Below are 10584 nucleotides of genomic sequence, written 5' to 3' on the forward strand. Positions count from 1 at the left end.
CCTGGCCCTCCTGGGCTTCCCAGGTGGTGCTAGTGGTAAAGAACCCACCCGCCAATGCAGGAGACATAAGAGATGCGGGTTCAATCCCTGGGTTGGGAAGATCCCCTGGAGGAGGGCATGGCTACCACTCCAGTGTTTGCCTGGAGAATCCCAAGGACAGAGGAGCCCGGTGGGCTACAGTCCATGGGGTTGCAAAGAGTCGGACGTGACTGAAGCGACTTAGCACACATCGCACGGCCCTACCATTTCCCAGTGCTTCCAATCCAATCACAAAGCACCCAGTTCCCAACATCCCATTAACTTATTCATTTGTATATGCAAAAATAAGCGCCTCATTTGTGCCAGCCGGGCACCTGGGGCTGGAACATAGCATGAGTAAGATGCCATCTCTCCCCCCAACGGAGCCCACAGTCCAGCAGGGGAGCTGACGGGAGCAGACCCTGTGGCCATGGGGCAGGCGCTGGACACACTGAGATGGGAGGATGGGACCTCCTGAGGGGCAAGGAGGAAACATCCAGAGAAGCTGAGACTTCAAGGAAGAATGGCTTTCCCAGCAAACATCTGAGGGAGGGCTTTCAAAGGCACAAGTGGAGAATCCAACTCCACTGTCTCCTGGCTCCACAGAGCTTCACTCTCCCTTCCACTTGACACCAGGACAGAGTCCACTTCCAAATGAGGGGATGTCTTTCATCTTCTGCTGGAGAACAGCAGCTGTTCAGCAGGGCCAGGAGGACAAGGAATCACAAAGCTCTTCACATTTATCCCAATTGATTTTGAGACTTCCAAGAAGCATCCTCCAAGGAAAACCAGAGCTCTTGCCAAGGGGACTTCTCAGCACGCAGCAGAGAGGAGCAGAAACAGGATGCTGAAGTCACATAGGCTGCCCAGACTTGCAGGCTGTCCTCCCAGCCTACATCACCTGGAGTTAGTCCAGAAGGATGGGGTAGAGCAAGGCCACCTATCAGGATGCTGTCTCTATCGCACCCTCTGCTGAGCTCCCAGGAGAAGACACTCCTTCTTGGCAGAAAGATATTGTATCCTTGTCCCCAAGGAAAGGCCAAGACCTGTTGGACATGCTCTTCAGTGGGAGAAGAGACAGTGAGAATTTTGGCCTCAACGCTAGACGGTGTAACAATGTGACTGATAAGCACTGAATCCTTGAGGGCTGTTCAGGTCTCCATGGGACATGCAGAGTAATAGACCAGAGCCTGCATCCCAGCTTCCCCATTAATTAGTTCTGTGAGCTTAGGTCAATAGCTTTACCTCTCTGGGCTTCATTTTCCTTAAATGTGAAATAATCCTTGGTGTGTCCACCTCCTAGGGTGGTCGTGAGGAGACAGGCAATGAAAAACGGGGTTGTTCAGGTATGGGATTGCTCTCCAAGTCCACTCATCTCATAAATATTTACTGAGTCTCAGTTATGTGCCAGGCACTATTCCAGTGCTAGATATACCAGCAAATGAGGGAAACTCTTCTTAGGAAGCAAACACTCTAGGTGATAGGAAAGAGAGAGAGCAAACACCTATATACTGTCAGTAGTGAAGAGTGCTTTACGTGAAGAAATAAAGACCTAAGGAGGTACACATATGCTACTTGAAACAGGGAGGAAGTGACCTTTGAGCAAAGATCTAAATAAAGCGAGGCAGTGAACTATGCAGATATCTGCAGGAAGTGGGGAGGAAAGCCGCCAATGGCCCTGAGATGGGAACACTGGTGGAGTGCCTGCGGGTCAATGAAGGGATCAGTGTGACGGAACAGACCAGGGGCCTGAGGCTGCAGAGGGGCAGGGGTGACCTGTAGAACTCGTAGGACATAATTATGGCTTTAGGTTTTTTTCTAAGTGGAGTGGACTGTCTTCGGAGGATTCCTATTATTATTTATCAATGATGTTAATAACATTAATACTATCCAGTGCTATGCTATGGCATATTATTATGATGATTCTAACTAATGGGGCTTCCCAGGTGATGCTAGTGGTAAAGAACCTGCCTGACAATTCAGGAGACATAAGAGACATGGGTTCAATCTCTGGGTGGGGAAGATCCCCTGGAGAAGGAAATGGTAAGCCACTCCAGTGTTCTTGCCTGGAGAATCCCATGGACAGAGGAGCCTGGCAGGCTATAGTCCACGGTGTTGCAAAGAGTCAGACGCGACTAAACGACTAACACACTTTCTAGCTAACATTTCTTGGGCATTTAGCCTATGCCAGGCTGGACTAGGTACCATTTCATCTTCCCGACATCCTTGGGGCAGGTACTGTGCCATTTCTATTTCACTGATGAGGAAACGGAGGCTCTGAGAAGTTAAACACCTTACTCAAGGACTTTCCTTTACTCAGCCCGTGGTTAGGAGCACCTTCCTCATGCTCTTTTGAAAGTTTGAAGTCACGGAGCTATGATTTGGACCCTGCATCGCATCTCAAAGAGCCAACCCTCACCACCACATGCACGACTACATGTCGAGGGGACAGAGAAGGGGTAAGAAAGTAGAAGATCCATCCTGGCAGCAGTGAGCCCTTCCTCCCTGGGGGTGCGCAGAGCTGGTGCAGCACTTCTGAGGGCTGGGCCACAGGACAGAGACGAGGAGCAGTCAGCCTCTAAATCCCCTGGTTATGGGGTTCAGTTGTGACCCCTCAAAAGATATGTTGATGTCCTCACTCTCGGTACCTGCCAGTGTGACCTCATTGGGAAATCAGGTCTTTGCAGATGTCATCAAGTTGTGTCAAAAAGCACAAAGAAATTTAACACAGATTTAACCATTATTCCTGGGGACATGATCACACAATCCAAAGAGTTAGGAAAAAAGGTAAACAAGCCATTTTAAGGATCATTTTAAAACTCCGTACTCTAAACAGAGTTGGGAAATACCCCACCTACTGGACAAAGGGGAAGGTGGAATATCCCCATGTGATGCTGACAGGCACTTGTAACTCAGGTGCCAGGAGTAATGCTGCTCCTGTAAGCCTTATGTTTCCCCCGGCAATGATGCGTGTATTACCAGAGCTGCAGGAGACAGTATCGTCCAAGGCCCTCCATGCAGCCTGAACTGGTTGCCCATCTTCCCATTGGGCCTCACCCCCTCCTCAGTTCAGCAGAAACCTGAAGCCCCCTGACATCCACCCTGGACCCCCCACCTCTGAACTTCTCCATACATCTGCTCATCTACCCCAATTCAATGCTCACAAGCCCTCACTTCATACCCTCTAGGTCCTCACCCCTGTTATCTGCAGTCTCTCTCTGAACTTTCCTGCTACTTGTTCTGAGGGAAACTCAGCTGTCCCCGACGCCATCACTTCCCCTACTGTCCCCTCCTCTCAAGCCAATGGCCTCAGGGGGGCCAGTATCCACCTCGCTTCCCACGAGCTCTTTCTAACCACTTCTGCCCTTCTTTCTTCCAAACCCCAAGATCCTTTGAAGTTTGTACATCAGACATCACTAGCTCCCTGGCATGTTGACTTCACTGTTCTTCAAAATAGTAATAAAATAATCTCAAATCTTCTCCTCCTTCCCTAAGCTATATCTGACTCTTTCCTCCCCTTCTCCATACCCCAGCCCTAGCTGGTGAAACTGCCTTGCCAGGTTTTTCAGCCCCAGTGGGAAAAAAAAAAAGCACCATGGGTGTTCCCCTGGTGAAGACATATTTGTAATGATACACAACCTCGCTACTCCAAGTAGAGTCTTTGTTCTAGTATCACCTGGAGACTTACCCAGTCTCACTCCAGACCTACTGGATCAGAATCCCCATTGAAGTTTGACAAGCCTCGATACATAACCTAATAGAGCACCCCCCCACCCCTTGCTGACCACCAACCTGTGGTGGCCTGGGACTCAGCTTCTAGTTCATTGAGAAGCAATTCTAGTCCTTCCAACTCTTCGTACCACTGAAACTATCGACTTGCCAACAATTGTCCCCATGTGACTCCCTTCCTTTTACTATGGATCAAAGGTCCCAGATCTTTCCAAAAGCCAAACCATCTCCCCATTCTTGGAATCCATTCCCTGGGGCCAAATAACTATAAGGCACTTGCAGTCCCCACCACAGGAAACAGGGCTCACTGGTCACAGCACGACTGTCCCTTGGAGTGCACTGTCAGCTCATACGACAAGTGAGAGCTTCAAAGTTGATTTGAGTAGGGGTTTTGGACAAGATCAGCCATTTGCAGTGTGCAACTCCAGCAGGAAGTGTCCCTGAATCAGTCTCCTTGGAATCAGAAGAGTGGAATACTGACTTCTGCAATTTCTGTGAACCATAAAAAAGAAAGATGCTTGCGACTCCAATGACGGGAAACTCAGACTAGACCGAAAAGAGGGTTGCAGGTGCTGCAGCAAGGTTTGAACATCCACTAAGCCAGCCCCAGCGTTGGTCCTTCCCTAAAGTGCTCATGGCCAAGGGATATGATGGTGCTGCCTTCTCCCACCTCCTTGCCTCGTTCCCATCGCTTCACTGCCACTGCGGGCTGGAAGGATAAGCAAGGAGCGTGTCTGCACACAGCAGTGGGCTGCAGCAGGAAATGAAGTCTCCACTTCTTTCCAGCCACGGAAATTGGAGCACTAGTTCCCACTGGAGAAATCAAAGCAGCATTGTTTCAAAGAGCAAAACTGCCCAAGAGAGAACAAAGGTTTTGGCATTGAGCCCTTTCTGGAGAAGATGCTATCATGGACACTTCACCTCACTTAGAGGAACCCAGTCTGGGACTAAAAACCAACCCACAGTTTTGTTTATTATGCTCATGCTCAGAGGAGTCACCTTTTGGTATGTTCACTAGTGTCTGTGCCTTCACAATTGTCAAAATGAGAACAAAATCTGGTGAGCCAGATAAAGGTTTCTAAGAGGACTTCCCTGGTGGTACAGTGAATAAGAATCCATCTGCCAATGCAGGGGTTACGAGTTCAGTCCCTGTCTGGGAAGATTCCACTTGCCTTGGAACAACTAAGCCTGTGCAACACAGCTACAAAGCCCATGCTCTAGCGCCCAGGAGCTGCAACTACCGGAGCCTGGGCAATCTAGGGCCTGCACACTGCAACCACCGAACCTGTGTGCGGCAACAAGGAACACACTGGATTACTGTCCTACTAATACTTAGGAGATAGAATTGACAAGAAGGTAAATTCACAAATTTAGTCACCTTTGGATAAGAGGCTTGAAAATCCAGCATAATGTCTTTTTACCTAATAAGTGTCCACTTCACTGCTTAGCTGTGGACTGCATTAAAAAAAATACAGATTTGCTCCCAGCAGTGTTGCCTTAGTGGCAATCTAGAATTGATCAACTATGTCAAGAAAAAATGCATTAAAAAGATATTTTTCAAAACTCAATATTTTTAAAATGAAAAATGTTACAAAACACCTTTTGCTGTAGTAAACAGAATAAATAAAAGCAAAAGAGTAAATACATATATTTCATAAGCAAAACCTAAAAATCTGTATTGATGGAAAAGTTAGGTTTGAAATAGCAGACTTGATTTCCAATTACTTGACACAGAAAAACCTTAAGTTACTAATGCAGTTGACATAGACTAGACAACCTGTTTAAAATTTTCTGCAATGACCCTGGAATGTATAACTTTAAAGGGTCTCAAGAAAACAACAAAATTCTGTAAAGCAATTATCCTTCAATTAAAAAATAACTAAATTTTTTTAAAAAGGGTGGGCCTCAGACAACTTTATATTTTAGGTAGGTAAGGATACTGAAGCTGAAAAGTCAAGCATTTTGTCACATTAGTAGGGATGACAGTCAGGCTGGAGGCCTGGGAAGCCTTCCTATTGCCGGAGCTTGATGCAAAGTGAGTCTCTGATGACAAGCTGATTTGCTCCACCCAAATCAGTGGACACCCTGAGATCTAGATGAACTGGATTAGCCTGTAGCATATACAATTTCCTGTGCTCCTGACATTATATGGCGAGCATCACAACTGACCCGCACTGCTCTAACATACCCAAACGACCAGAGCAGCAGAAACTACCTTTAGGAAAAAGTTGCTCTGCCCATGCTCCAAATTCTCATTTTAGGAGCTGACTCTAATCTCCTTTAAATAGTCTTTCCAGACTCTATTGGCTACCTACTCTCCCAGGGAATAAATTATTCATGCGTGGGATCAAAACAAGGGATACTTTAAAAGCTCCAGGAAAGTCATATTTCCTGGAGATTAAAAATATTTTTCTCAACAGGAACTAGGAAGAAGCATGCAATTTTAAAAGGATGACCTTCGAAGGAGTAACTGACCCAGTCCCCCCTTGGACTGAACAAGCATCTGTGAGTTTGATGAATATTGTCAGACATTCAGAATTGATTCAGTGATAGCGAGGGCATTCCTGGGAATTCACCATAGGTTCATCACTGAATCTAACTTTATAATCCTCACAACAATCCTATGAGTTAGGTATAGACCTCTGCTATATTGGAATAATTGCCCAGTTAGGAAACTTCATGTTATAAACATAGTAACTCCAGTGGAGGAAGTGAGTTAGTTTCAGAGTCAGACTAACAGTGGTTTTTCTTACCTCAATTTAAGCGAATTTTATTTTAAAGTTTAATAGCTCAAATAACAGTTGTGGAACTTGGTCTGATTCTAACCGTTTTTTGTTTCTTTTGGGGGGGGCGGGGGGCGGCGGGGGCCACATCGCACAGCAGAACTTCCCTGACCAGGGATGGAAACTGTAACACCCTGCATTGAAAGGGTAGACTCTTAACCACTGGACCACAAGGCAAGTCTGGTTCAGTTCCGAAGTTGCATCAAAGTCAGTGTAAATAGCATTCTCTAATTGTGACAGATGCAGGTGAGGCTTTCAAAACATACAGGGAGAAGAAACGGCTTGTTAGACAGAAGGTGACTACAGGGAAGCAGCTTGCCCCAGGCCAGCGGCACAAAATGAGATTCCAGGGCTCCTGGACTGCAGGATCTCTGCTCTTCCGAACTATTTCCTGCTGCCTTCTGCTGACACCAAGCTCACTAAGAAAAAAGGTGTAACAGTCCCTCAGTCATGTCTGACTTTTTTGCAGCCTCATGGACTGTAGCCTGCCAGGCTCCTCTGCCCATGGAATACTGGAGTAGGTGGTCATTTCCTTCTCCAGGGGATCTTCCCCACACAGGGATGGAACTCTGGTCTCCTGCATTGCAGGCGAATCCTTTACCGTCTGAGCCACCAGTGAAGCCCAAGCCATTTCACCAATTCACCAAGTAAAATAGAAGATGAAGATTCCAGTTCAAGTAGGGGACTTGAGGGGTCTTGAATTCTTTCCATGGGTGTGCTGAATCTACAGCTACCTATGGAACGATTTTCTCTGGAAAAAAAAAAAAAAAACCCTAAAAACTAGCAGAACAACTCCTTTTTATTGGGTACATGAGAAAAAGACCACATTAAACTGGGTGGAAAAGGCTGAGACACAATTTCATTATAAACCCCCAACCCACAATGGGAAGGGAACTCCAACCCAGAGCTCATCCCTGAGCAGAGGGTTTGGACTCCACATTGTGCAACCCAACCTTTAAGACCTGCTCCTAAGGCAAGCCCCCAAATCATCTAGCTTTGAAAACCAACGGCTCACGCCCCAAAGACCCGTGGGGCCGTGGCATACTGAGAAGTGTCTCCTAAAGAGTTCGCATGCAGACTGCTTCACCCCAGGGTCCCGCAGAGAGCAGACTCTGAAAACTGCCCAGACTTGACGTGAGCAAGGCTCATTTGCTGATTTTAAAGCGTTGGACTGAGGGGCCCTGGCCTGCTGGGGTACTCTCAAGGGATGGTGGCTGGTGGATCCTTCAGCACTCCTTCTGCCTTGCTAAAGCCAGCAGGAACCCTCTTTTTCTTTTTATCTTGAAAAAAAAAAAAAATCCTTCTTTTAAAATCCTTTTTTCCTGTGAACGCCAGCCCTGAACCTCCGCCGCCGGCCTCGCTCCAGCTGGACGCCATCTTTGCTCCCTCGCTGCCCTCCAGAGCCAGCATCTCCTGGAGGGGAGCTGCTACCCTCGTCTGGTGCCCGGGTTTTTACATCTGGTTCGCTGGCCCCCAACATCTGGTGACCCAGTTTTTACAGCTGTAGCCCAGGGGACGCCTCCTTCATCGCCTGGTTCTGGGGGTGGGGTTAGTTCCTGGGGCCCAGGGGGCTGTAACAATCAGATAAGTAGTTATCTTTGGCACACATCCACCCGCCCTCATTCCCACCCCCAGCGTCACAGACAGCAGATTGAAACTTACCCCCTCTTTCTGGTGAAAGACGCCTATTTTCTTGCCCAGGAGCTGTGGCCTGAGGGGCAGGCACACTTCAAGGGCCATTCTAGGGAAGCTAAGGCCTGACGCCATTTTTGCATTCTCTCTCCGCCTTGCCCCAGCTCACCTGTATCTTAAATACCTTCCACTGAGACACTGACAGGTGTCAGCAGACCCTCCCCTGCTAGGATCTATTAAAAATGAAGCAAGCTTGGACAAGCACCCAGGTTTGAGAGACAGCCAAGAGCAAGGGCAAGATTAACGATAAAGTTCATCTGTTACCCTGTATCATTACAAAACATTTTTTTCCCTTGTGATAAGAACTTTTAAGATCTCCTCTTTCAAATATGCGTTACAGTATTATTAATTATAGTCTCCATGCTGTACATTAAATCCCATGACTTATTTATTTTATAACTGGAAGTTTGTACATTTTGACTTCCTTTACCCTTTTACCCACATTCCCCCACACCTGCCTCTGACAACCACCAATCTGTTCTCTGTGTCTATGAGCTTAGGTTTGTTTGGCTTTGTGTTTTAGATTCTACATATAAATGATCATAGGATATTTTTCTGACTTATTTTATTTAGCATAATGCCCTCAAGGTCCACCTGAGTCGTTGCAAATGGCAAGACTTTTTTTGTGTGTGGCTGAGTAGCATTTCATTTTGTGTGTGTGTGTGTGTGTATCACATCTTTATTCATTCATCTGCTGATGGACACTTAGATTGTTTTAATATCTTGGCTATTGTAAATAATGCTTCATATTTACAATATATAACGTGTGTGTGCTAAGCTAGTTCAGTTGTATCTGACTCTTTGTCACCCTATGGACTGAACCCTGCCAGTCTCCTCTGTCTGTGGTATTCTCCAGGCAAGACTACTGGATTGGGTTGCCATGCCCTTCTCCAGGGGATCTTCGTGACCCAGGGACAAAAGTGTGCTCCTAAATTGCAGGCAGACTCTTTACCGCTGAACCATGGGGTGGGGAGGCGGGCAAAGCGCAGGAACCCTTATATATTATAGTGAAGACATACATCTTTTTGAATTACTGTTTCATTTTCTTCTCATAAATACGCAGAAGTGGAATTTCTGGATCTGTATGGCAGTTCTATTTTTAATTATTTGAGGAATATCCATATTGTTTCCATTTTTGTAACAACATCAGATGACAGATGTTAGTTAGATTAAATGTGGTGATCATTTTGCAATACAAATATCAAATCACCTAAAAATAACATCATGTTATATGTCAGTTACACCTCAAAAAAAAAAAAAAATTAGGAAGAAGGCTGATCCAGACACACAGGCTCCAGGCAGTTCGGCTGCTCTGAGTCCCGGAGAGCAGCGGCAGAAGAGCAAAGGCAGCAGGTCAGTCAGGTTTCCTTTGTCAGAAGGGTCTTCCCCATCCTCAGGGGCACCCCCTGCTCCTTGGTCATTTCCGTCATCTCCAGGCTCCTAACTAAGACCAGAGGGAGCTGGACCTGAAGAAACCACACGGTGCTTTCTGACATGAACAAAGTGACTGCAGAGAATATTCCTGTTCTGCTGATCTGAGGGCTTCCTGATGGAAGAAAGAGCCATCTTAAGTGGAACTGACTTAGACGTGCAAAAGTGCTTTGTAACTGCACTCCAAAACACCATCCTAGCCAAAACCTGCAGTGGGCAGTGGAATATTAGGGAAATCACTCTCATTAGGTTAAATCTCTCCATAAACGGCTCTCCAAGGGAACTTCTACCAATAGACTTGAGTTATTGCTTGAAGTGAGTCATCATTTAGGAAGTGATTACCCAGTAGTTGGATTTGTCATTTGGGGATTAACTATGTCACCCCAAGTTACACGTGACATATTGGAAAAAGCAGGGAGTAGACAGAGGACCTGGAGTATAGTCTGAACCTCACCTTTGCTATTATAGATTCTGAATCTCAGGCTTGTCATGTTTCACAGGGGGTGGGGTGGGGTGGGGTTGATAGCCACCTTTCCTCCTTTAGTTATTCTAGTTCCTAGAGTTGCACATGCAGAGAACACCTTCCTTAACTCTCCACTGGGTGAGTTGCTTCAAGTTGCTTCAGGAAACCTTCCCTTGACTTTGTTCTCCCTTTGCTCCCATAACCTGTGCAAACATCACTCCATTTGAGAATAGGAAAGACATTTGATCTCTGTTCTCAATGCCTTTTATAATGCATTTCATACTTGCTGACTAATTTTAGTTCTTTTTACAAACTGTTCAGTGCTACATAAAATGATGATCCTTAAGTCATTAATCACAAAAGGTACTGAAAATAAAAATACTAGCATCTTGGTCTTACATATTAAAACATCTTTTTCTTTTGATGTATAGTTCATTTACAATACTGTGTTAGTTTCAGGAGTACAAC

This window comes from Bos javanicus, chromosome 15, assembly GCF_032452875.1.
Source record: "Bos javanicus breed banteng chromosome 15, ARS-OSU_banteng_1.0, whole genome shotgun sequence".
In the NCBI taxonomy this organism is placed as follows: domain Eukaryota; kingdom Metazoa; phylum Chordata; class Mammalia; order Artiodactyla; family Bovidae; genus Bos; species Bos javanicus.